Here is a 27533-nt window from a genome sequence, read left to right on the forward strand (position 1 = left end):
TATAAAAGATCCCTTGTTGCTAAAAGAGTAGCCTATGATGTGGCGAGAGCGGGTTTCCTCTCTCAATATCTGTGTGGTCCTTAACACTATGTCTGATGCCATATAACTGTAAATAAAATGTGTTGACTGCGTCATTAAATAAAACAATTCTTTCTTTAGTCCAGTCTAGTGGGAAAAGAACTGCGACAGTCTAGAGTTGACAGCCCCGACTCCCCATGATGTATGCCTGTAGCAGAAGGATAATGCACAGCAATTAGCTGATGGCGACGTCTTGTCTCCAGACCTTTGGGGAACTGTACAAGTGACAGATTATCGGTGTCACCACAACACCTTACAATGGAAGAATTAAGCTAAGATTAATTGTACTGCACAAGAATATAAGAAAGTACCGTAATTGATTGTTATTTTATTTCACATCGAGAACAATTACAGTGAAAACCTTCAAAAACAGGACCCTCAGTAGTTCCTTCAAACTAGGCAGCGGCGTAGGAAGGTGCCAAGGGGGGGGGGGGGGGAGGGCACACTTTTATATTTACACACTTTTACACTATTATAAAGCAAAATATCTGAAAAGTGCCCGCCTGCCCGCCCGCCCGCCAGTGCTAGACATTTTTCATGGTTCCTTTTTAAATTTCAGTATATACAACCTCTAAACTGGATACGGTACTCCTTAAAACTTGACTTTTTTTACTTGGTCTTGTGGGTACGTGTCCAGTTTAAAAGTGGTTTCATTGTATTTGGTTTCAAACAGAGTGTTTTGAGCAGACACTTAAAATGTATTTGATTGATTGGAATGACCCTGCATGTACATATGGATTTTTTTTTGGAGTTGTTGAGGAAACCCCCTGTTGATGTATGGGTGACCCACTGAGATAGGGCAAGACATGATACAATCAGAATATAGGACCGGCTCATCAAATGGCTGCGATGCTTTACGATGACAGTGACTCCAGCGATGTACCGGGTCATTTGGGTTATTTGTATTCTTCAAGTTAGATACACCAAATATGAACACATCACTCAGAATGTTAAGATACTCTACCCCAATTTCCACATCATGCTTAATAACTATCGGACATAAAAACATTGAGGAGTATATAAATACAGAATAAGTTCTGAAGATAATCATTGTAACAGCTTAATAATTAGCAGACATAAAAACATTTAAGGGTATATAAATACAGAATATTATTTTCTGAAGATAATCATTGTAACAGCTTGATAGTTATCAGACAAAAAAACATTGAGGAATATTATAAATATAGAATAAGTTGTGAACATACAATTTCAGCAGGCAATTAACTGCCAAAGACGTTTTGTGTGAACAGGGACGATAACTGCGTGAGTAAATTGGATTTGTTGTGGTCTGAGTGAAGCAATCCTTTTGACATCAGTGAAGTAACTTCGTCTCGATACCATCTTGAGGTTTATAGTGAAAATGTGACTTGACGTCAGTTCTACAGGAAAAGATTGCCCAGATGATGGGATATGATCTTAATTAGGACAGAAATTGGTTGGGAGTCTTATGAAGCTTTCTTAAATGGCCAGTGCTATATAGAGACATATTGTCACTTGTGTTTTTTAACAGGCAATCTTACTACAGTAGATGCTATCGAAACCGGCATCTGTGTAATCCAGATTTCTGTTTAAATATGTCAGTCCCAGTCAGACCTGTCAACCTTTAGTCAAGGGAAAGCAGGAGATGTGTGTTGAAAAAGCAGGAGATCTTGTCAAAAAACAGGAGATTTTTTAACTTCACACAATTTAACCCAAATTCGCAAGGTTGTTGTAAACATTATTACAATAAGTTATATGAACACTACATAATGTCATATATACTTGTTAACCTTAGATCTTGGCTTTAAAAAAACAACAAATTAATTTAAAAAAAAAAAAAAATTGTGTGTGTATATATTTCTTTTTAAAGTTTAAATATTGTTATGATTTAATAAAAAAATAATTTTTAAATCTCTTTTATCCAGAAATGTTAAGAACATAACAAGAAATTTAAAGAATGAATTAGTACATTTACAGCATTACACTTACAGGTTATGTTACATCATCATTTGTGGCTAGTGTACCCAAATTGAAATACCCAAGACAAATTTATATAAATCTTATAAATTAATATTCAGTTTTTACTATAATGAGGAACAGTGGCGTGGTACTTATTTAAAATCATTATAATGATGGAATAAACATTGTATTTCCATTAATCATAAGTAAAACCTGATTACGGACATTGTGTGAAATATACTGGAATTATACCCATTTCTGTGGATAACTTTATATCAAACACAACATTTATTAATTGTAAAAAAAAAAAACTATTGAAGTATACCCTTGTTACCAACTGCACAAACATACAAAATTAACTGACACAAGTATGTTTATATAGCTAATTGGTCTTTTCTGTCTTGCTGTGACATGTGATTTTAACAGTGTTATTGCTGTCAACTCTGGGCCAGAGTCTGGCACTTCAGATCTGTCATAGCTACTTCCTTTGTGTTATTTTGGCAAAAGGGGATCGATTTTTTTTTTATAACTACAAAAATGTCATTTAACAGGAGAAATTGTCTCCTGCACAGGGTGTCAGGAGATTTGATCAAATACCAGGAGACTCCTTCTGAATCCAGGAGGGTTGACAGGTCTGGTCCCAGTATCCAGTGCTATAGTTTTGGTAATATCCGTCTAATCGAGGGCCCCATATATAATCTACCTTATGCCTTAAGGTGATCTTGTGGGATGGGATGTAGCCGAGTAGTATAGCACTCGTTGATGTGCAGTCGGTCTAGGATCGATCCCCATCGATGGGCCTATAAAGCTGTTTCTTGTTTTAGCCAGTGCATTGAAATGACTAAATGCCAGTGTACTATGACTGGTATATCAAAGGCATCTGTGGGATGGTGCACATAAAAGATCCCTTGGAACTAATGGAAAATGTAGCGGGTTTCCTCTCTAGGACTATGTCAGAATTACCAAATATTTGACATCTAATAGCTGATGATTAATAAATCAGTGTCCTTTAGTGGTGTCATTAAACAAAATAAATTTTGTAATTTACAGTGATCTAGGCATAAGATCGCTTCATAAAATGGGGCCTAACACTCCATTTATACCTGCACGTTTCATCATGAATCCGCTTTACACAGAATTCATTGTTGTAGTTGGAAGCTTCAATGGAATATAGACCTTCAACATTCATTTTCTTATTGCATAAAACATCATTCACCAATATTGTTTTAATATATCATAGTTAGTTATGCACACACTCTCCATTTTAAAACCTAGAGGGGTGGGACGTATCCCAGTGTTAAAAGTGTTCGCTCGATGCACAGTCTGTCTGTGATTGATCCCTGTCGGTGGGCCCGTTGGTCTATTTCTCGTTCCAATCAGTGCACCACGACTGGTATATCAAAGGTCGTGGTATGTGTTATCCTGTCTGGAATGGTGCATATAAAAGATCCCTTGCTGCCAATCAAAAAGAGTAGCCCCTGAAGTGGTGACAGTGGGTTTCCTCTCTCAATATCTGTGTGGTCCTTAACCATATGTCTGACACCATATAACTGTAAATAAAATGTATTGAGTGCATCGTTAAATAAAACATTTCCTTCCTTCCTTTAAAAACCTAAAGGTAGGCTGTTGTTTCACTGATTTGAGTTACCTTTAGTAAACCTGGCAATATACTGTACTTGTATGTTGTATGACAGCCACTGGCAATAACCATGAGAGTAATAGCTAGCACATGACTTTGTTAGTCCCCTACCGGTCCAACTGGAGGGGGCACTATAGGTTTCATCTCCGTTCTTCTGTCAGTCTTTCTGCCCCAGTTTTCTGGATGTTTATTTTCCACAATACCTCAAGATATTTGTCATGTACTGTTACAGATCAAGTTTTACTTTGATGGCAATTTACCCATTTTTTGACAGTCATGGCCCTTGAACTTAGGGGATACAAAAATATGTTGGGCCCTGAATGTAGCCAGTGTAAGGGACATGTATTGCTTTGGCAGTACTCTTCAGAATGCTTGTTAAAATTGTTACTGTGTTTGTATTTTGCATTAGTAAATTATATAAAGTAATATGATGAAGTAAGCTTGTAGTTTTCAATCTTATGGATTAAGTCGGATGAGTTATTTGAGTTACTGATTGTTCAACATACACTGCATGACCCTAGGTCAATATTCTCTTATCTGCCAAAGATATTATTTATAGTCATCAGTTTAAAGCTGATGTACATGGACACAGTGCTATCTATTTCAAACACGAGAAGCTTGTAAATAAGTTACCCAATTCGGAAAGATTTCCGCCCACACCCCCTGTTTGGGGTATCAAGTGGACATTTTAACAAATATTATTAGTGGGGTGCGGACGGAAATTATACCGAATGAATGAATGAATGTTTAGTGACACCCCAGCATGAAAAATACATCGGCTATTGGGGGTCAAACTAAGGTAAATGTAAAAATGAGTGATGATCAAAATCAGTATAAAAATTCAAGAGTTAAACGATGATGATGATGATAATAATGATAATGATTTATGTCCATTTAAGGGTATATACTACGAAATCAAATCCCATAGACAACAATAGTAACATATGTGGCTAAAACTCCTATCTGCAGCATATTAGTTAAAATAAACGCCACAGATATAAATACTACCAACCCTCACACTTAAAGTGAATCAGAAAAAATTGGGGGTCAAGCTGCTAATTTCTGAGATAACAGGTAGTGTCTACGACTACCCAAGTTCCACACAAAATTGGAGTATTTTATTTTACAGGTACCCCATACATGTTTCAAGCACGAGGCTACTTGACACAGTGGTACTAGATGAAATACAATTGCATAGATCTTTTGCCCAAATGAAACTATTTTTTTTACAACCAACACTCATATTTATCATCAATCACAGGACTTGTGATGTTCATTTCTCTATCAAAAGTTGGATGCACTTCAAACTTAAACACAGCCTGAAGTTATTTGTTTTAGTACTACAATGTACCTTAAGGTAATTCATTTAAGTACCAGACATTTGTGTGTGTGTGTGTAATACAATAAAAAAGAAATGTAAACTTTACATCATGTTTAAATTGTCATGATGCTGTGGACTTTATGCCATTGATCAGTGCAGTGTTAAGTAACAAGCTACATATATTGAAGATCAAGTTTACTAACTACATAAAAAAAAGTATATTCTATTTTTAAAACATCTGGTTACTTTTGGATTTGTGTGGTCTGATCAACTTTACATGCAGTGCTATATGTTAATTTGAGTACCTAGTGTACATTTTTAATTCATTACATTCAGAATGGCACATATACATCAGAAGTTGAAAGTCTGCTTGAAGTGTAAGAAAGAAATTAATGATTCAAAATGCACTCAAATAAAAATGTTTATTATATAACATTTAGTGAAATATCTTAAAATATCAGTGAAATAAAATTATCAGTCACTCAGTGACGATAACACACTTTAAAGTGAAACTTTCCCTATTTCACTCTAAAATGTGTTATCTTCACTGTAAGAAAGACGGAACTATTTTGCTAATGGCATATTAAAAATATCACAAGCACGACTCGTGAGATAGGATTACAAACTTTAAATCATATTTGACAAAAAACATGAAATATTCTCTATTTAGCAATTTGGTCAATGAAAACTTGTGGCTTTCACAGTGAAATCAGACACAGGATTTAATTGATGCATAATTTGTCTGTATATACTACTCAAAAGAATTTAAGGGTCAGACGATATTTTCGACATTATTTTCTGAATGTCAATTATATTAGCTAGACCATAATGTCACGCATGGTATTGTTCCATTTTGATGAAAGTGGGTCTAAGCAACCCATAAATGAATTAAAATCCAGTGTCATTGACACTGTCGACTAGTTCTAATGGCAAAAACATGCTTACATTTGCACGTAAATTAGGGCGAAAGTGAAAGGTCTGCTAAGTGCCCATAACTTGTTTTTTCACAAAGCGCGTCATTTGCACGCTTTGCACGTGTATTCCATGTTCCCAATGCTGAATTTCCGTATAATTGGAGCTTGCGTTCGTGTACGGTGCACACTCCAAATTCGACAATGGTACGACTTCAACTGACTATCGAAGATTGAGTAAGGGCTATTGCTTGGCTTCAGGATGGCAATACGCAAAGAAATGTTGCTCTGAGACTTGGTGTCAGTCAGAGTGTTGTTGGCCGACTGTGGCAACGGTACCAAGCAACGAATTCTGTTCGAAATCGTTCACGTTCGGAAAGACCCCGAAGCACTACAAATAGAGAGGACCGCTACATCACCAATATGGCTCTACGTCAACGCACAACCACTGCACGCCGATTACGTGACAATCTGCGGACTGCGACTGGAATTCGAGTGTCTGATCAAACCATACGCAATCGTCTGAGAGCCAATAATCTACGCTGCCGTCACCAGGCTGTTCGACCACCACTCCTACCACGTCACAGAACGGCCAGACGTCACTGGTGCATGCTTCATCTGCGGTGGCAACGTGTTCAGTGGGGTCGAGTGATGTTCACTGATGAGTCCAGGTTTAGTCTCCAGTTCAACGACGGTCGGGTTCGTGTCTACAGACGTCCTGGGGAGAGCTTCGCTGACGTTAATGTTAGACAACGTCACCGGTTCGGTGGTGGCAGCGTCATGGTGTGGGGCGGCATCTCTATCCACCACAGGACCCCCCTCTATGTGGTGGATGGCAATCTGAATGGAATCCGCTATCTGAATGAGATTATCCGGCCGTTGGTTCTCCCAGGCCTTCAGCAGATTGGCGGCGGGGCAGTTCTGCAGGATGACAATGCCAGACCCCACCGCGCCAGGGTGGTAACGGACTTTCTCAGACAACAAGGTATCGCCAGGATAGATTGGCCAGCATATTCGCCTGACTTGGCCCAAATAGAGCACGCCTGGGACGAATTAGGCAGGAGAGTTCGGGATAACCATGCCCCTCCGGCCAACCTTCATGATCTGGGTCAACTTTTTATGGCAGAGTGGCAGGCCATTCCCCAAGAGTTCTTCAGACGTCTGATCAACAGCATGAGGCAACGATGTGTCGAGTGTATTCGCGCCAGGGGTGGATTCACACACTATTAAACGAATGTTCTAATGTGTAAAATCCATGTTTGACAACCTTCAACTTTGACAGCATGTCATGTGACTTTCTTGTATACAGTGACATTTATTTGTGGTTTTTTGTAAATATGGAACAATAAATTAAATTTTTGGTGTAGTTTACATCATCAATCTAATACACTCTGAAACTTATTTGGTTATAAATTTTTGACCCTTAAATTCTTTTGAGTAGTATGTAATGGGAGATTTACATAATAAAATGAATTGCATAACAGTCATGTCATTGAATGTACATAGCTTGAGGGTTAATTAAGAATTGAACGTTGTATTTTTGACGTTCAGGCAATGATAAACACCAAAACCGTTTGAAGTCTGTATGATTGGCGTAACACGTTAGCATTCATACATAAGTGTGTAAAACGGTTTTGGTGTTTATCATCGCATGAATGTCAAAAATATAATGTTCAATTCTTATAATTCCAATGCATTAATATTGCCATTATACAAAACTATATTAAAACCCCCAATCGAACTCTATTCTAAAATGATTTACAACTGTATCAATACACAGAAAGTTACATTTGTTTTTTTCCATCAAATCTCCCGATTCATTATAATGATTTGCATAAAGTTTAATAAATTTTAATTTTCTGAATCAAATGTGGATAAAAAGTTATAAAATTTAAAATAACGCAAACAGTTGGGGTTTAAAAAAAAAAATCTTACGATAATCAATTAAAAATTGAATGATCTATATACTTAAATGGAAGATTTGTTGTAAAGCGGTTAGAGTACGAATTTTGAACTAACATAAGGGGGAGGGTCAAACTATTTAGAAGTTTTATCAATTACTATATTAAAATTGCAGTTGTCAAAAGATGAATTAGTGAAAAGTGAATGTGAAGACTGACTTGAAAGGGATAAAGTGGTCAGGGGCGTGCGCAGGAAATTTTGCAGGGGGGGGGTCGAGGTGTCTGGCGAAGCCCGACACCACGAGGGCCGCAGGCACGAAGCCCGAAAATGTTGAAAAATTTACCCCTTCTAGGGCTATCCTGAGGTGTTTTCTGTGGGCTAGCTGAGCTGCTTTCTGACCACATTTTTTTGGAAAGAAATTACACTAAAAATCAGGATGTGAATTTTTTTTTTGCCTTGAGCACACGCCTGGTGGTATCAGTGTTACTGTGTGTGTGGATTTGAGAGGAGTTTTGTGATTGTGTGATATTCTCGGAAAGGACAGATCGCGTAATTGTGCATGAAGGCATATGTGTTATCGCGCGTGTAAGTTGTCAATTGGTGTCTTTGTCAAATGTGACAGAGCTGCGCTCATAAGTCTGTCTTTTGATTTGTTGATCATTCTCTGCTATAACTTCTAATAGAAGCTTCGTTTTTGTGGCCTGTCATATACATTACGTGTCTCAGTTCAAAATGGAGTTATTTAAAGCCTGAATTGTTGCTGTCACTCACAGTGCAGCCGATATTGGTATAAAAATAGAAACGATGGAATTCTTGGGGATTCCGTTGTTGACATAATTGATAAAAAGTAGTTCCAGTAATAACATTTTGTTTTTATTTAACGAAAAAGTACACTTTTGTCATTCATGGAACGTTGTTTTTTTTAGATCTTATGATAGCATTTTAACCAATCCAGATGCCTATTACAAAACAGTAATTATAAAATGGAATTATAATACAATGCAGTAGAATGAAATTGCTAAACATTTTTACCTAGTATAAATGATATTGGAGGAACATAGCAATGGAACCTCTAGTGATCTTTATCCACCAATTTAGATGTCAAAGATATATAGTTCTGTGTGCAGCAGAAAATTTCACCAAATTATCTATTAAAACTTCAAAAATTATAGAAACCCAGATATTTTCTAACAAAATATCAACAAATACAACATGAAATTATTTCATCAAATTAAAAGAAATTAGCCAGTTGTTTTGACAAATGGTGAATTTGGCTAGTGTTAAAGATTGTGTTAGGGTGTTGAAAAGCCCAGAGATCAGGAATCGTGGCATCCAGACTGCATTACCGTAATGTAAGATTTATGTTTGAGTTGGCAGTTATCTGCAGTGTCTAGCACCAGATAAATACCAGATGTGTCAGGGTTTAAGCTGTTGTTCACCAAATACAGATTGATGACGAATGTGACAGATTTCATAGTAAATTCACCAAAATAAGAGGAAATTTGTATGTTTATTAGTGCTGTGGGTTTTTTAAAATAAAGAAATATAAATATCTGATGTGTCAAGGTTTACCGTAAGTTATCCACCAAATACAGATTGATGATGAAATTGGCAGATCTATTTCATTGTAAATTCACCAAAAATAGAGAGCAAATTTGACAACTTTGCCATTTGTTTGTTTATTGGTGCTGTGGTTTATTTGGAAACAAAATAAATAACAGATATGTTAAGGTTTAAGTTGTTCAACAAACACAGATTCATGATGAATTTGACAGATTTATTTCATAGTAAATTGACCAAAAATCAGAGCAAATTGGACAATTGTGTGTCATTTGTGTGTTTATTGGTGCTATGATTTATTTAAATAAAAACAAATTGTAATTCTGCTAACCTTTTATTAAACAAACTTAATCTAATTCTGACAAAAGCAAGTTGTCATGTGAGCTTGAACCCTGTTCCAAAGATATAGATAGATTGATAGGTTACTTGTAATTCTTACATGTATGGCACATATTGCATGCTTGATGTTATATGCATGCACTAACAATCCTTTGCAAAATATACTTTCAATAAATTGTGTAAATAGTAATATTATTAGAGCACAAACAGTTTTATTGCTTTAGTTTCTGGTACCTAATTTGAAAAAAAAAAGAATAAAAGTTTAACAACAAAAAAGCACAAAAATACACATTGGCTATTCAGTAAGAAAAAAGGGGGGAAAAAAAAGAAAGTCATCTTGAAATATTTATCTTTTGTGTTGAAATCATATACTGGTAATGGAACATGAATGAATGATTCTTTAACAACCCCTTAACATGAAAAAAATAGATTGACAATTGGATGTTAAGCAAAGGTAAATGGACAATCAACATCAATATAAAAATTGCAGGGGTTGAATTTCATTTTGGGGGGGACATGGCAAATGTTTGTCTTCAGTTTAATATAAAAAATTAGGGCACCAAGGAAAGTTGGAGGAGCACGAAGGCAAGTTACTTTCTATCAAGTTTCTGAGACAAAAATCATTTCACCTTATGGTCTTGGACTCTAATGTTTATTTTTGATACAGATATATATGCCTTAATAATGTACTTTACAAAGTTAATTACATTTTCCTTAAATGCTCCATGTATCAGATATGCTATATATTATTAAAAGTATATACACATTAATGAAAATTAAAATATCAGCATGGAAGTGTTCAATGTACACAAACACTTGTAAGTTGAATGAATATGCTAATTTTTGTTATTTATTTTGAGGGTTAAAGAATATGTTCATAAATGTCATCAACTTAAACTACTGTAAATAGCACGTTTTGTTTTACATCCTGGTATAAATGACCTATCATTTCATATGTCAACAAACGGCCCGACGTCACTAGTTGTGTGTTTTTTATGTTACAGTTTGTGTCATTTCTAGATAATAAAATGCTGGGTTTAAAAAAAAAAATTCCAAAGGGCACGGTGGCAAACCAGGTAAGGCAGAACAGCATTTTTCTTGCCGTCATCACCATAAGATTTTAGGTGAATCACGACAAGTAAGGAGGACACCTACAGCAATTGCCATTTGTGCCATGGTGAAATTCGAACCCTGCTATTAGGTGTTAAAGAAAGGTAAATGGACAATCAATATCAATATAGAAATTGTAAAATAGATTGACTACTGGGTGTTAAACAAAGGTAAATGGACAATCAATATCAATATAAAAATTGTAAAATAGATTGACTGTTGCGTGTTAAACAAAGGTAAATGCACAGACAACATCAGTAGAAAACTTGTAAAATTAATAAATAAATTGGCCAGAATCTAGTTCAGTTCTAAGAGCACTCACCTGAGGTACTTTGATCATAGGATTGAAACCCTTATGAATCCATTCTCAGATTGGATTTCCACTCTTTCCCAATCAGTGACCCATGACTAGTATATCAAAGGCTGTGGTACGAGCCGTCCTCTCTACTAATAGAAAAATGTACCAAGTGTAATCTGAAGACTACATGTATGTTGTCAGTGTGATCAAATGTCTGACACCCAATAGCAGATGATTAACAAATCATGCAATGTGCTCTAATGGTGTCATTAAAAAAAAAAAACTTTTTAATTCATTAGCAGTTTAGATGACAATGATACATGTAGATGAAAGGTTATGGTCAAACTATCAAAACAATGTATGCATACTGATGATTAACAAATCAGTGTGCTCGAGTGGTTTCATTAAAGAAAATGAACCTTAACGTTTTTATTAATTACTGGTTTAAATGGCTGTGATGAGACAAGACGAGATGAAATATTATTGTCATACCATCGCAACAGTGTATGGAGTTGTGGTAAATGGTAATAGAACATAAGTCATGATGTAAGAATCTCCAAATTAAATAAAAATGGGCCCATTTATTTATAATTAACTTATTATAAAGTAAGGTTAAAGCCAGACAAAAACATTTTTGCCAAGCTGTAGTCATATATCAGGAGATGATATTATTTTTGTTTTCAATATTTCAAGACTATTTTAATTTTAAAAGAATTTTTGAAAATCCTGCATTAAAACTGTTTGGTTTTTTGGTTCAAAAGAAAAATGACCAAAAGTTGTGTTTTTTTGTTGTTGTTTTTTTGGGGGAGGGTGGAGGGTTTATTGATAAACTATTTCTTTCACTACAAGGTAAAGAGCAAATTGACACAACTCAAGTGGATGACAAACTGTAAGCCTATATACATGTTGTTGTTTTTTTGTTTTTTTCTTTCAGGTTTTTTTAATACATAGTTTATTAATTAACCCCAGAAACATATATTGTAGTAGGGTTAACTATCTTGAATAGTGATGTACCGGTATAGTTCCCGTGATTTTCTCTTTAATAGTGACATAATTTGTATGACTACCCTCTCTGTACATATTAAAAATATTAAAATGACATCCAGACCTGTCAACCCTCCCGGATTCCGCGGGAGTCTCCCAGTATTTGATCAAATCTCCTTTCACCTGTGCGGGAGACAGTTTCTCCTGTTAAATGACATTTTTGTAAGCATAAAAAAAAAATCGATCCTCTTTTGTCAGAATAACAGAAGGGAAGTAACTCTGCCTTTTTTTCTCATTCAGAAAATGTCGACTACTTTCGGTTTCCGAGAATGTAACAGGCCGAATTGTCCCGACTGTTTAACCTTTGCCGAAGTGAGAATTGTGGGATGGCCTATTTATATTGTTAAAAAAGCACATGGAGTTTATAAAATGACGTGTTAATGTTTGTTGTCATCGTAATGGCTACGAAGCGTGTTGCCGCTAATTCAACAGGCTGTGTATTGACATTCAGTGTTGCCATATACAAAAAAACAACTATCCAATTTAGTTCTAATAACACCTCTGAATTGTAAAATGTCTTCCCATTGGATTACATAATGCAACTATGACGAATCTGAACTGCCAGACTCCCGAGTTGACCGATACACACGATGCATGTTAAAATCACATGTCACAGCAAGACAACGAAAAGACCAATTAGCTGTATAAACATACTTGTGTCAGTTAATTTTGTATATTTGTGCAGTAAAATGTTGGTTATAAGGGTACACTTCAAGAAATTATTTTTGTACAATTAAAAAAAATTGTGTTTGACATTGACATAAAGTTACTCACGGAAATGGGTATAATTCCGGTATATTTCACACGATGTCCGTAATGAGGTTTTACTTATGTTTAATGAAAATACAATGTTTAATGCATCATTATAATGATTTTAAATAAGTACCACGCCACCGTTCTTCATTATAGTAAAAACTGAATATTAATTTATAAGATTTATATAAATTTGTCTTTGGTACTTAGGTACACTAACCACAAATGATAATGTAACGCAACCTGCAAGGATGTAAGTGTAATACCGTAAATGTACTAATTAAATTTTTTATTTCTTGTTCATGCTCTTAACATTTTTGGATAAAATATTTTATTTTTTTTAAATATGTATTAATTAAATCATAATAATATTTAAACTTAAAAAAAAAAAAAAAAAATATTAATAATTTTTTTTTTTTTAATGCCAAGATCTAAGGTTAAGAAGTATATATGACATTATAAAGTATTCATATAACTTATTGTAATAATGTTTTTTTTAAATCTTGCGATTTTGGGTTAAATTGTGTGAATTTAAAAAATCTCCTGCTTTTTGACAAAATCTCCTGCTTTTTCAACACGCACCTGCTTTCTCTTGACTAAAGGTTGACAGGTCTGATGACATCACATATAAGGTGTCCTTGTTTTCTATCAAATTTGGAACGTTTAGCATAGGTTTTTTAAAGATGCTTTGTATGCAGCATTTATGTGAAAGCAAATATAGGAATTTCACATTTTACTGCTTACTGGGAATACAAAGTATACAATAAAATAGATTTAAACTGTACAGCTCATAGTTCATGATTTTATTATAAAATTAACCTTTAAAAGTCCATCCAAGATAGTCTGGTGGGCATACAATTTGGTGTTTAAAGTGAATCTCTTATATAGTCTACGGTCTTTGCACATTTACTGGAACATTGATCACCAATACGTACACCCAGCAGAACACAGATCCCCTTCATTACAGACTGTTACTTTATCTCATTCCAATTTCCCCCGGCCGTCAATAACCATTTACAATTTGTCTACCATAGCTTTCCAGCAAAGACAATTTGACAAAGTTCACTGACATTATAAAACCGGAGAGTACAGGATCCTTGCTTTCATTGAAAGACATTTGAGTACAATACCATCAATATCCAATGAATGAAGTGTTGATTGCCCACGAAACAGACAGACTCTGTTCACATGTGTTATATCAGGAGATAAATGAATAGGTGACTGGTTGATTTTTTTCTCTTTTTTTTGTTTTGGTGTATTTTTTCAATTTTGTTTCATACAGACTTAATTACATTTAGACTTACACATTTAATTATAATTGAAATGTACAATTTTAATTACATTTAGACTTACACATTTAATTATAATTGAAATGTACAATTTTAATTACATTTAGACTTACACATTTAATTATAATTGAAATGTACAATTTTAATTGGGTAATTAACATAATCAATATAACATCAGCTATTGGTTTATTTTTTTATACATATATTTATACATTTAAGAAATGAAATAATAACTATGTTGTATTTGTCATTGGCGGACATTATTACTGTCTCAAAATTTGTTTTAATGGTGGCACAAAGCAAAAACAGTAAAACAAATATTAGCATCTGCAAAATCAGCATTATAGTTAGCAAATGGTGAACAAAGTTATATTCATTCTAATACAATAAATGCATTGTTTAAAAAACAGTTTTATGCAAATAACCAGTTTTCATAAGGAACATGACATTAATTAAAGCCTAGTAACTTATACTATCATCACCTTATAAAATATTTACCATAAAAACTAATTTTTAAAATAAAATTTGTCATGTGTTATATAACTGTTGCTTCTAATTTTATTATTTTAATAATAACCATCATCTCGCCTTCATGTAAAATTCTTTAATCTCATTGGTTGTTTGCCGTTGGACAAATCCCTTATACCCCTGTAGGTGGAGCCAAATTCTCTTATACCTCGTCTGTAATTTATCGATGGAACTATTTTTCGTCACTGGCAAGTGGTTTCGTTCGCTTCTGCATGGTACGGCTCCGTTAATAAATTGTTAACAATTATTGTCGGCAAGATAAATTCATTGTAGAAGTATCTCTCGGGGTATATGGCTTTTTATGTACCCTCTGTGTGCTCTTTTACCCAGGCTCGGGGTAAAAGAACACACAGAGGGTACATAAAAAGCCATATACCCCTCGTGATGCTTCTACAACTTATATTATTACTGATTTTAATAGTTCTGAATACTTATACATGTAGTAACAACTGGTACTTGATAACTAGTGAGGGTAGGATGTGGCCCAATTATAAAGTTCTTGCCTGATGCACGGTTGGTCTTGGATTGATCGTTGTTAGTGAACCCATTGGACTATTTCTCATTCCAGCCAGTGCACTACAACTGGTATGTCAAAGACATGGTATGAAGAAAAACATGTACACATAACATAAATTCATGATACTATCTTTTTGATACATACATTTTGTTGGATACATAAATTTGTTTCTTAGCAAGATCACTGAACATTTAAGTATGTTAAAAGTATCTTGGGGAATCTTCATAATTTTCAACTCTTTAATGCTGGTTTTAGTGCCACAAATGGATTTGATTAACCAGGCACATTTTGCAGTATATGCAGACTGAATTAGAATAATGAATTAAAAGAACCTCGGCTAATTTTTAATCATTGCGATGCATGGTTCTATTAAGCACAGACAGGACAGCACATATCATGGCCTTTCAAATACCAATCATCAAGTGTATTTAATGAGATTAACTATAACCGTACATAAAATGTGTCGTGTATGTCGTTAAATAAAACATTTCCTTAATGAGATTGACAGTTATTTGTGTTCTTATTTTTAGCCTCAAACATGATGTCCTAGCATCTGGTGAACCATTAAACTACCTAAATATTTGGGTCACAAGTGGTAGATGAAAGATACCCCTGGGCCCATGTTTATAAAACTTAGTCTAGACTCAATCTTTAATGGCCTCTGCGTGTGCTGTAACCTCACCATGGTGCAGGGGTGTAACATTTTCTTTGAGAATGACCAATACAGCACAAATTGAAATTTTGAGTAAAAGTCCGTATCTATCTGTGATATTTTATTTTTGCACAGTTCTTTACACTGTTTTTATTTAAATCTTGAATTTTTATATTGATGTTGATCATCACCTTATTTGTTTGCATTACCATAGTTTGACACCCAATAGCTGATGTATTTTTCGTGCTGGGGTGTCGTTAAACATTCATTCATTCATTCATTCAATCTTTAATGATGTCACATGCATACAATTTCTATGGCATATATTGCCATGACATTAAAGCCTCACTCTAATTCTTGATTGGGTGTGTGGTGTGGGTAATTTTTGGCATGCTTTCATCAGAGAACTGGTCAAGCACACTTGTCATGGGCACAACCTCTGACTTTGCCCGAGTGTTCTGTCTATGACAGGGACATTCTTGAGTCCAGACTCTTAAACATTTTATAAGCACAGAACCTGGTCTTCTTGATTCTGACTACAGGCCTCGGTGGCGTCGTGGTTAGGCCATCGGTCTACAGGTTGGTAGGTAATGGGTTAGGATCCCAGTCGAGGCATGGGATTTTTGTATCCAGATACTGACTCCAAACCCTGAGTGAGTGTTCTGCAAGGCTCAATGGGTAGGTGTAAACCACTTGCACCGACCAGTGATCCATAACTGGTTCAACAAAGGCCATGGTTTTGCTATCCTGCCTGTGGGAAGCACAAATAAAAGATCCCTTGCTTCTAATCGGAAAGAGTAGCCCATGTAGTGGCGACAGCGGGTTTCCTCTCAAAATCTGTGTGGTCCTTAACCATGTGTCTGACGTCATATAACCATAAATAAAATGTGTTGAGTGCGTCCTTAAATAAAACATTTCTTTCTTTACAATAAGATTTGTTGTTAGTCTTTCTGGTGTTGTGCTATATATATCTACCAAAACGTCCTTTATAATTAACAGCCAAATCTTGTTAACTAAAAATGTTGCTCAGTTGTTTAATGATTTAATGTTTCATGCTTAAGGTCAAAACTGTTGTCTATATATATAGCTCTTTAATAAATAATTGGTCTGTCTAGGTCTGAAATATACTGCTGAGTTCAAAATTGGGAAACTTGTTGTCATATTCATAGGAAGCTTATTATCACCTCCCACTTGAAGAGTGTGCCCAAAATAAGCAAGCCTAAGTTAAGTACAGACATGTAAAACCTCAAAACATTTCACTAGTGGAATGTCATGCTTAATCAGCTTGAAATAGCTTGAAATGCATGTACAACTCTTTACCAGCTATTATTAGCATTGCTGCACTAAATAGACCTTGGTGTACTAGTAGCTTGGAACAGATAAAAATCCTGTTGTAGCCAAATTAGTGTGATTTAAAGCCCTTGTCATATACATAGGAAATTATTGTCTCATACATGCATGGGAAATGATTGTCATATACCGGTACATGGGGAAACATATTGTTATATAGATGGTAAAGTTATTGTCATATAGATGGTAAAGTTATTGTCATATAGATGGTAAACTTATTGTCATATAGATGGTAAAGTTATTGTCATAGATGATAAACTTATTGTCATATACATGACCATTGCACATACAGTGAGGTTTTCAGACTTGCTGTCAATTTCATAGTATCATTATTATGAATTAGTTTTGAGAGCAGGATATTTCTTTCACCATCTATCATTTACATTTTCTTGCTGCAGACTTGTTGTCCAAATGAAAGGACAGACCTACTTCTATGGTATACTCAGAAAGTTTTCTACAATTCTTGACAAAAGTTACATGTACTCCACATGGGCAGGAAATTCAACGGACATGAGATTTATGTGAAGAAAATAGATCCACAGTGGTCCCGTGGGATATGATACAGGAACAGTGTCTGGGATTTTATCAATAAACTCTTTCCTTAAATTGGCCTTTTCTGTGTAACCCCCTGATGGACCTGTTTGTATCAGATGCTTAGTCAGACAATCGTTATATGGCCATAACTCAATTATGACAAGATTGACAGAGGAAGGCACCTGGGTCGTGTTTCTCCTTGTTTAAACAAAACAGTCTGGTCTCTAATAGTGCAGTAAGACCAACATGATTAAAAACTGCTTCAATGCAGTCTATTGTGGATTTTTGTGCGCGTGTGCATGCAACTGTGTGTGTGCATGCATGCAAGTGTGTGTGTGTGTGCATGCATGCAAGTGTGTGTGTGCATGCATGCAAGTGTGTGTGTGCGTGCATGCAGGTGTGTGTGCATGCATGCAGGTATGTGTATGCATGAAAATTGTGTGTGTGTGTATGCAGCTAAAAGTTGAAGTTTGTTTTGTTTAATGACACCACTAGAGCACATTGATCCATTAATCATTGGCTATTAATGTTAAACATATAGCCTTAGAGAGGATTAGATGTAAGGGATTTTTATGATGCACATACTGGCTGTTGCAAGAAATAGCACAATCAGCTCCACATCAGGGGAGCACTTTACCACTGGGCTACGTCCCACTCCATCCTGCAGTCTGTGCATAATTTAATTATACATGTAAATCATTGATTAGCTGTTATTACTGATTGCTGTTTAATATAGCTTTAGGAAAAGGGCGATTTCCCTGCAGTTTGTTAGCTAATACAGCAGCTTCAGTTGATATCATCCAAGTTGTCGGTGACCAAGTTGGAGAGGAAAGAAATGTTATTTTAATTGCACCTCAGAACATTTTAAACTATGGCTGCTTGGTGTCTATATAGAGGATAATAAATGAGTTACCAGTTACTAATATTATCAAATTTATGTCCCGAGTGAAGTAATTTTCAGTTGTCACGAGCTTTAGTGAGTGACAAACGAAAATTATTTCACGAGGGACATAAATTTTATAATAACTGGTGCCGAGTTTGTTATTCTATTTATTACCCGAGCTATTTTTTCTCTAAAAGCCTTTATTTTTAACACACATGCACGTACATGTATAGAAATGATGTAAGCCACTTTACGCACTGTTCTGTGTATTGCTATAAGTTTGTAATTTAATCACGTTCATAGATAATTTTCAAAAACAAAAGTTCTCTTTTTTCTGGTACAAAATCTATAATGAATTGTATTAAAATTACATTTTGTTATAAATTTAACACCAAAAACAGACAGTCGTAAACGCAAACTCAACTACATGACGTCATTGTGTGTGTTTGCCAAATCATGATGACGTCATAGTGTGTGTTTGCCAAATCATGATGACGTCATAGTTAGTATCAACAAGGTCACTGGTTTGTAAGTGTCAAATCATTCAGTAGTATTGTTCGTTAGACCAATGCATGATAATTATTTTTATTTTCCTCGTTATGAGTGCCTGCTGGGGTAATAAGGTTATTTAACTTACAAAAAAAAAAAAAGAGAGGTTATTTTGACACTTGGTTTGGAAAGGAAAGGAATGTTAGTTTAAGGATACCTCAACACATTTTAAACTACAAGTATTTGATGTCCAGAACAGGAATTGATGACAAGTTGGTGTAGTGGATATCATTATACTTCCCCACTGAGTCATTAAATTAACTCGCTATGAATAGATGGGAGATGGTACCGAGATGTGAACCCAAAACCTACCAGCTAGAAATCTGATGGCTTTAACCACTGTGTGTCTATAAGGCTAGTCAAAAACCACTTGTATGCCATACTGAGTCATTAAATTAACTCACTATGAATAGATGGGAGATGGTACCGAGATGTGAACGCAAAACCTACAAGCCAAAAATCTGATGGCTTTAACAACTGTCACTATAAGGCCAGTCAAAAGTCACTCGTATGCCATACACACATTTGATAATGGGAAAAGCAATTGCATGCTCCAGCTGTCGCGGTGTGGCATGAACATAAAGACTTGGTGGTTTAATTACACTGCTAAAATATTTGTCAAACGGGATTGGCTCCGTTAAGCACAAGCCATTTCTTTCTGACTTCTCCGGCTAACTCTGGATGTAGCTCAGTGGTGGAGCACTCGCCTGAATTAGGTCAGGTTATAGGGTTTTCCATGCACATTCAGGAAGGAAATGTTTTATTTAATGACTCGCTCAGTACATTTATTTACAGTTATATGGTGTCGGACATATGGCTGAGGACCACACAGATATTGAGGGAGGAAACCCGCTGTTGCCACTTCATGGGCTACTCTTTTCTAAAAGGATCTTTTATATGCACCATCCCATAGATAGGATAGCACATACCACAGCCTTTGACATACCAGTAATGGTGTACTGGCTGGAGTAAGAAATAGCCAAATGGGCCCACTAACCGGGATCAATCCCAAACCAACTGCGCATCAAGTGACCGCTTTACCACTAGGTTACATCAGAGCAAGCTGTTGTAGAGCATGCCTGTCATGGGCGCAGGTGCTGGCTCCTCCGTTCAGGACAGAAAAAGGGTTGGAGTGGGTGGGAGAGGGGACCGCCTGCACTGGCAAGTTCAAGGGAGCACAAGCAGTCCGACCGGGGTCAGTAGTGGATGGGAGTCACCCGAATTGTAGACCCATTAGGTTTTATACCCATTATAACCAGGGCAAGATGTGGCTTAGTGGTAGAGTGCTCGCCCGAGGTGTGATTGGGTATAGGATTAGTCGGCATCAACTGGCCTCGGTGGCGTTGTGGCAGGCCATCGGTCTACAGGTTGGTAGGTACTGGGTTCGGATCCCAGTCAAGGCATGGAATTTTTAATCCAGATACCGACTCCAAACCCTGAGTGAGTGCTCCGCAAGGCTCATTGGGTAGGTGTAAACCACTTGCACCGACCAGTGATCCATAACTGGTTCAACAAAGGCCATGGTTTGTGCTATCCTGCCTGTGGGAAGCGCAAATAAAAGATCCCTTGCTGCTAATCGGAAATAGTAGCCCATGTAGTGGCAACAGCGGGTTTCCTTTCAAAATCTGTGTGGTCCGTAACCATATGTCTGATGCCATATAACCGTAAATAAAATGTGTTGAGTGCGTCGTTAAATGAAACATTTCTTTCTTTTTTTTAGTCAGCATCAGTAGACCCATTAGGTTTTGTCCCATTCGAACCAGGGGCAGGATGTAACTCAGTGGTAGAGCTTTTGCCTGAGGTATGATTGGTTGTAGGAAATATATATATTATCCTCAGTAGATCTATTAGGTTTTATCCCATTCCAACCAGTGACAAATGTAGCTCAATAAGTGTAGGGCTTCCTTGAAGTGCTTGGGTTATATGATCAGACCCCATTGGCAGACAGGGTTTTCATCTTCCTAACTGGTGCCCCCACAACTGGTATATTAAAGGCTATGGTAAGTTCTGTCCTGTTTATGGCTAAAATCCTTTACTACTAATGGAACAAATATATCGGTTTTCCTCTGCCCTACTCTTTTTGATTAACAGCAAGGGATCTTTTATATGCACCATCCCACAGACAGGATAGTACATACCACAGCCTTTGTTACACCAGTTGTGGAAATAGCCTAATGGGTCCACTGATGGGGATCGATCCTAGAGCAATCACGCATCAAGTGAATGCTTTAACACTGGGCTACGTCCCACCCCTTGTTGAAAGGAAAGCATATTTTTAGATGCTCAGCCTGTTTGGACTTTTTTTTAGTGTATCATTATAATTTTCATTAATTGCTTCTTTCTTTATTTCTTTTTGTGTTCTTTGTAAAGCGCACGCCTGATGCGTGGTCAGTTAAGGATCGATTCCCGATAGATTCATGTTTTCCTCTATTGTAACTTTATCTCAATGTGTTACAGATTTGTAGATTATGTAACCAAACCTTTTTCACATGTGCAGAAAAAAACTATCTACATTTAAGGAAGCAGTATATATTAGATAGCAACACACCAGGTCATAGTTCAAACAGAAAACTTTAATAGCACGGGGCAGGACGTAGCCCAGTGGTAAAGCTCTCGCTTGATACATGGTCGGTTTGAGATCGATCCCCATCAGTGGGCCTATAGGGCTATTTCTCATTCCAGCCAGCACACCACGACTGGTACATCAAAGGTCATGGTATGTGCTATCCTGTCTATGAGGTGGTACATATAAAATATCCCTTGCTGCTAATCGAAAAGAGTAGCCCATGAAGTGGCAACAGCAGGTTTCCTTCCTCAATATCTGTGTGGTCCTTAACCATATGTCCAGTGCCATGTAACCATAAATAAAATGTGTTGAGTACATTATAAAAGTTGGGTCAGTTTGAGGTGCACCGAATGTTTGATGGAGAAGTGAACACCACAAGTCCTGTGATTGGTGCTAAATGTGAGTGTGTTGGTTGTAAAAAGAAATAGTTTCATCTGGGCAAAATATGTATGTAAGTTTATTTCATCTAGTACCACTGTGTTAAGTAGCCTTGTGCTTAAAACATGTATGGGGTACCTATTAAAAAAAACCCACAAATTTTGTGTAGAACTAGAGTAGTCATAGACTTTTTTTCTGATTCACTTTAAGGGTGAGGGGTGGTGATATTTATATCTGTGGCGTTTATGTCGATTGATATGCTGCAGGTAGGAGTTTTAGCCACATATGTTACTATTGTCATCTATGGGATTTGATTTGGTAGTATACACCCTATACAACATTGTACATGTACTTGAGGACCAAAGTAAAATTTGTTTAGCTTAATGGCTTTAAATGTCACTAATTTGGGCACAACAGGCTTATTTGTCTGTTCTGAGCACACCAAGGTCTTTTTGGTGCAGTATTGTCAATAATAGGTGGTAAAGAGTTGTACATATTCAGAAATGCATATCAAGTTATTTGAATCTAAGTACAGCTTAACATATTCCATTGATTTTGAGGTGAAATGTTTCAAGGTTAGCATGTTTGTACTGATTTTGGGCACACCTTTTATTGCCTCAGGTTTGTTGCAACCACAAGTCCTGCACTAGAGCTCATTAATTAATTAATCATCTGCTATTGGATGCCAAACATTTATGTAATTCTAATAGGAAACCCGCTACATTTTTTCATTAGTGGCAAGGAATCTTTTTATATTGGACCATCCCACACAGGAGAGCACATACCACGGCCCTTATTATATCATGTCGTGGTGAACTGGCTGGAATGAGAAATACCCCAATGGGCATCCCTGACCAACCGTGCATTATTGTGAGCACTTTATCATTGGACAAAGTCCCACCCCAAAATCAATTTCAGCTGGAAATACTTCACAACATTGTACTTTAAGACCAAAGTTAAAGTTTGTTTTGTTTAACGACACCACTAGAGCTCATTTATTAATTAATCATCAGATATTAGATGTCAAACATTTGGTAATTCTGACATATAGTCATAGAAACACAGCATTTTGCCATTAGCAGTAATGGATCTCTTATATATCACTTTCCCATAGACAGGATAGCACATACATTGATTCACTGCCTTTGATATACTAGTCATGGGGCACTAGTTGGGATGAGGGAAAAAATGACGGAATGAATTTTGACAAGGGAGTTTAATCCTACGATCAGAGCATCTGAGGTACGTGAGTGCTGTACCAACTGAGCTAGATCCTGCCCCTGTAAGAAAACCAATTACCATGAAGTTTAAATGATCACTCACACTTGCTGTATTTTATTCATGAAACTGGGGGTGGGACGTAGCCCAGTGGTAAAGTGATCACTTGATGTGCAGTCAGTCTAGGATCGATCCCCGTTGGTGGACCCACTGGGCTATCTCTTTCCAGCCAGTGTTCCATAATTGGTTTAACGAAGGCCGTGGTATGTACATGTACTATTCTGTCTGTGGGATGGTGCATATAAAAGATCCCTTGCTGCTAATCGAAAAAGAGTAGTCTATGAAGTGGCAATAGCGGGTTTTCTCTCTCAATATTTGTGTGGTCCTTAACCATATGTTTGATGCCATATAACCATAAGTAAAATGTGTCAAGTGCGTTGTTAAATAAAACATTTCCTTTCTTCCTTCATGAAACTGATTAATATTTTCACTGATTTTTCCCGAATTTTTTATCGGTCCCATGTCTGATGTGATTGGGGAAAATTAGCACAATTTATTCATAACTGGGATATGTTTTAGGCCACTGAATGATGCAGTGCACCATTGTTAAATTAATTTATTCTGAAGGAAAAATAATGTTTAAAAATTTTACATGTCAAATTGTGAATTTTCAGTTGTCCTTTGCTTTTGGGGGGGGGGGGGGGGTGGTGGGCATAGCCCAGTGGTAAAGCGCTTGCTTGATGTGTGATTGGTTTGGGATCAATCCCCGTCAGTGGGCTATTTCTCGCTCCAGCCAGTGCACCACGACTGGTACATCAAAGGTCATGGTATATGCTATCCTCTCTATGGGATGGTGCATATAAAAGATCCCTTGCTGCTAATCGAAAAGAGTAGCCCATGAAGTGGTGACAGCGGATTTCATCCCTCAATATAACTGTAAATAAAATGTGTTGAGTGCATCGTTAAATAAACCATATCCATTTCCTTGCTTTTGGGGCCTACATGTTATTACATGTCCAGTACCACAGAATGCTTGGATAAATCTCTCATTTGTGTTATTCAAGCACACTGTTCTGGGCACACAGCTGGGCAGGACAATGGGTTAGGTGTTAGTGTGTGGGAGCTGGTACCAAGATGTGAATCCAATACCTACCAGCCTCAAGTCGAATGGTTTAACCACTACACCAGCAAGGCTGGTTATAAATGTATGTAGATGTTTTAATTGTCTTGGGATGTAGAATATGTTTTTAAATATAATCTTAAAAGGTATAATAAAGACCAGGGCACCCTTCCAAAAAGCGATCTTAGCCCTAAGATCACCTTAAGTGCATAGGATAGCTATGCACTTAAGGTAATTTTAGGGCAAAGATCGCTTCGTGGAACGAGGCCAAATTCACTAAACTCTCGCAACTTTGCGATCTCTCAGTGTAATGCTAAAAGACTTGCAAAGAGGATGCTGTTGTCTGACAGAGCCTAAGAGACCTTTGTGATTTAGGCCCCTGACTATTATAATAGTTTAAAATAAAAAACAAACACAAAACTTCATAAACATCACTTTAATATGTACATATCAAATTTACAGTATATTAAATGTGATAATCCTAATTTAAACTGGATTATTTCCTCTTCAGACATTTCTTAAAAATAAATACCAGATACAAAATACAAAATACACAGTGAATGATGTATAATTTAAATAGAGAACCTGATCACAACATAACAACAGATACTGGCTGACAGTTGCAATACACACATTAAATTAGCCAGTGTTACTTACAGTATCATAAATCCTTGAGTAAAAAGGTCATTATATATAGGAAGAAATAATAAATATGGTATGTACTTGCATGCATACTGTGGTGTTGATGTATTTAACAGTATGAGAGTGCAGAGTAATAATTTGTCATAACAGCAATTATTAGTTGGCAGCTTCACAGAGGGAAATGTATTCATAAGGTACATTCGTTTTCATATTTTTGAGGGACACAATGTAGCCCAGTCCAGTGGCATAGTGTGTGGGGGGGGGGGGGGGGGGGCCACCGGGGCCGTCGCAAAATTCTGGACTTTTGGAGAAGACACGGGAAGTGCTAACGGTCCACTGGTTAAGGGGCGCAATACTTGTCTTGCCCCGGGCACCTTGCCCTGGGCCTGGCAACCCACACTACGCCACTGGCCCAGTCTGATATATGATCAGTCTAGGATTGATCATCATTGATGGGTCCATTGGGCTATTTCTCATTTCAGGCCTTTTGTTTCTGGAGCATATCATTCTTATCAATTTCTATAGGATCATAAAACCTTGCATTCAAGTACAAATTGGGATGGCAGTGCGTCGCATACCATAACTATGTCACTATGACCTATTTTTCATGTATTTCTGCACATTAAAGGAAATCTTTGTCTGGGCCATATCTTTCTTATCACTTCATACACGATCATCAAATCTTGCATTTTAGTACAACTTGAGATGACAGTGTGTTGCATATCATAACTAGGACTACGTTTCAGAATTACCAAATGTTTGACATCCAATGGCTGACGATTAATTAATCAATGTGCTCTAGTGATATTATTAAACAAAACTTAACTTTAATCGTAATTAGGTCACCATGACCTGCTTTTGTCGAGAGAAACAATTAACTAGAAAACAATTAACCATGGAAAAATCAAGTAAAGGTGTTAAGCGTGATTTCACTGTTGGTCAGTGTGTTGCTGTTAAAATACTGACTGGTCCGAAGTTTAAGAAACAACACTTTAGAACGGGTTTCACTGTATCAAAAGTATATGGTGATTTTCATATCATGTACCTCACCAGTACTCTTCTCTTTACTTTTACACCCAGGCAACTGTTGAAGACCACCTTACAACTTAACTGATTTATGATTTCTTGTAAACTTTGAAATATGTTACTTTAACGTTTACAATTTTTACAGAAGTTTAAATAAATAAGAATAATGCCATATTTTGTTGTTAGCATATTTTATTAAGATACAACTGCAGTATAGTCCTTGACTGAATTGGAATATAACTGTAATTATGAAAAACAAAGATGACATTTCATAGGTTAGTTTTAAATTAATTACAGTGAAACCTCTCAAAACCGGACCCTCTGTAAACCAGAATTCCCTCAAAACCAAACATTTTTCATGGTCCTTTTTTAAAAATCAGTACAGAAATTAACCTTTATAAACCAGATACCTCTTTAAACCGGACATTGTTCTTGGTCCCTAGGGTGTCCAGTTTAGAGGGGTTTCACTGTATAAAATGTGCTTTTCATCAGGCACTCATTGCATTGTAACGTTGTGTGTAACGGATGTTTATTTATAAAATTATGAAAAATACAGCCATGTAGTAATGAATGAATGCATTGTTGATTATATTATATAAAAATACATGTTCAAAGGTAAATTATTTATTTTGGATGAAATACCAGCTTACCAAAGTTATTATTTGTTGTTTTTCAGCAAAACTGAAGTATGCGAATGGCAATTTAAAGGCGTAGACCCTAGTTTCAGCCTGTGAAAATAGACAGTTTAGTTAAACCTGTAACACATTTGAATATGGTTATAACAGAGAGAAGCTAAAGTATATGATGTTTAAATTGGAAAAAACTGTCTAAAATTAACTAGAGCTTGTCTTGATAACTTTACTTTTCAGATCAACATGCGTTTTTAGAATTATGAAAAATGCATTTCGAGGTATTACAAAAAACTGGATGACCAAACCACTTTAGGTGTATGGAAATTAAGTACTTCTTATTTAAATTATCAAAAATGGGTTTAGTAGTGAAACTTATGTCGTAGTGTTTTAAAACTAGGATCTGTTACTTTAAGATGGACAGTAGTAGTGAAAACAGGAATTTGGTTATGGGTATGGAACATTCGTGGTATGCTTCCATCTGAAAACTGTTCTAGGATGCCTGCTGTAGCTTCTGACTTCATCAGTTTTTTGTTCAAGATGGGAACATGCATTTGTATACTTTCATCTTATATTTGCTATACATGGCTTCAGTTAGTGGAACATGTTTTCATTCACCATTTGCAAGAATTTGTTTTATTACCAAATGTCTGTTATTGGTATAGAACTAGATGTACAAGAATGTTAAGCCCAAAAAGTCACAGTACTTAGTAATGTGTATGAAAGGTATGTGTATGAAAGGTATATTTCTCTCCAAAG

At 36.2% G+C, this 27533-nt stretch overlaps 1 long non-coding RNA gene across 3 annotated transcripts in view; it reads left to right on the top strand.

Annotated features, from left to right (window-relative positions):
* The window catches only part of LOC121380687, a 247045-nt gene that overhangs the window by 190128 nt on the left and 29384 nt on the right, over positions 1-27533 (top strand). Inside the window, exon 1 of one of the 3 annotated variants that reach the window (XR_005958993.1) lies at positions 19837-19911. The exons of the other annotated variants lie outside the window; for them this stretch is intronic. This is a non-coding gene — a long non-coding RNA (uncharacterized LOC121380687). Of the gene's footprint in view, positions 1-19836; positions 19912-27533 lie in introns of those variants that run through there. 3 annotated transcript variants of the gene reach the window in all.

Source organism: Gigantopelta aegis, chromosome 2, assembly GCF_016097555.1.
Source record: "Gigantopelta aegis isolate Gae_Host chromosome 2, Gae_host_genome, whole genome shotgun sequence".
In the NCBI taxonomy this organism is placed as follows: Eukaryota; Metazoa; Mollusca; class Gastropoda; order Neomphalida; family Peltospiridae; genus Gigantopelta; species Gigantopelta aegis.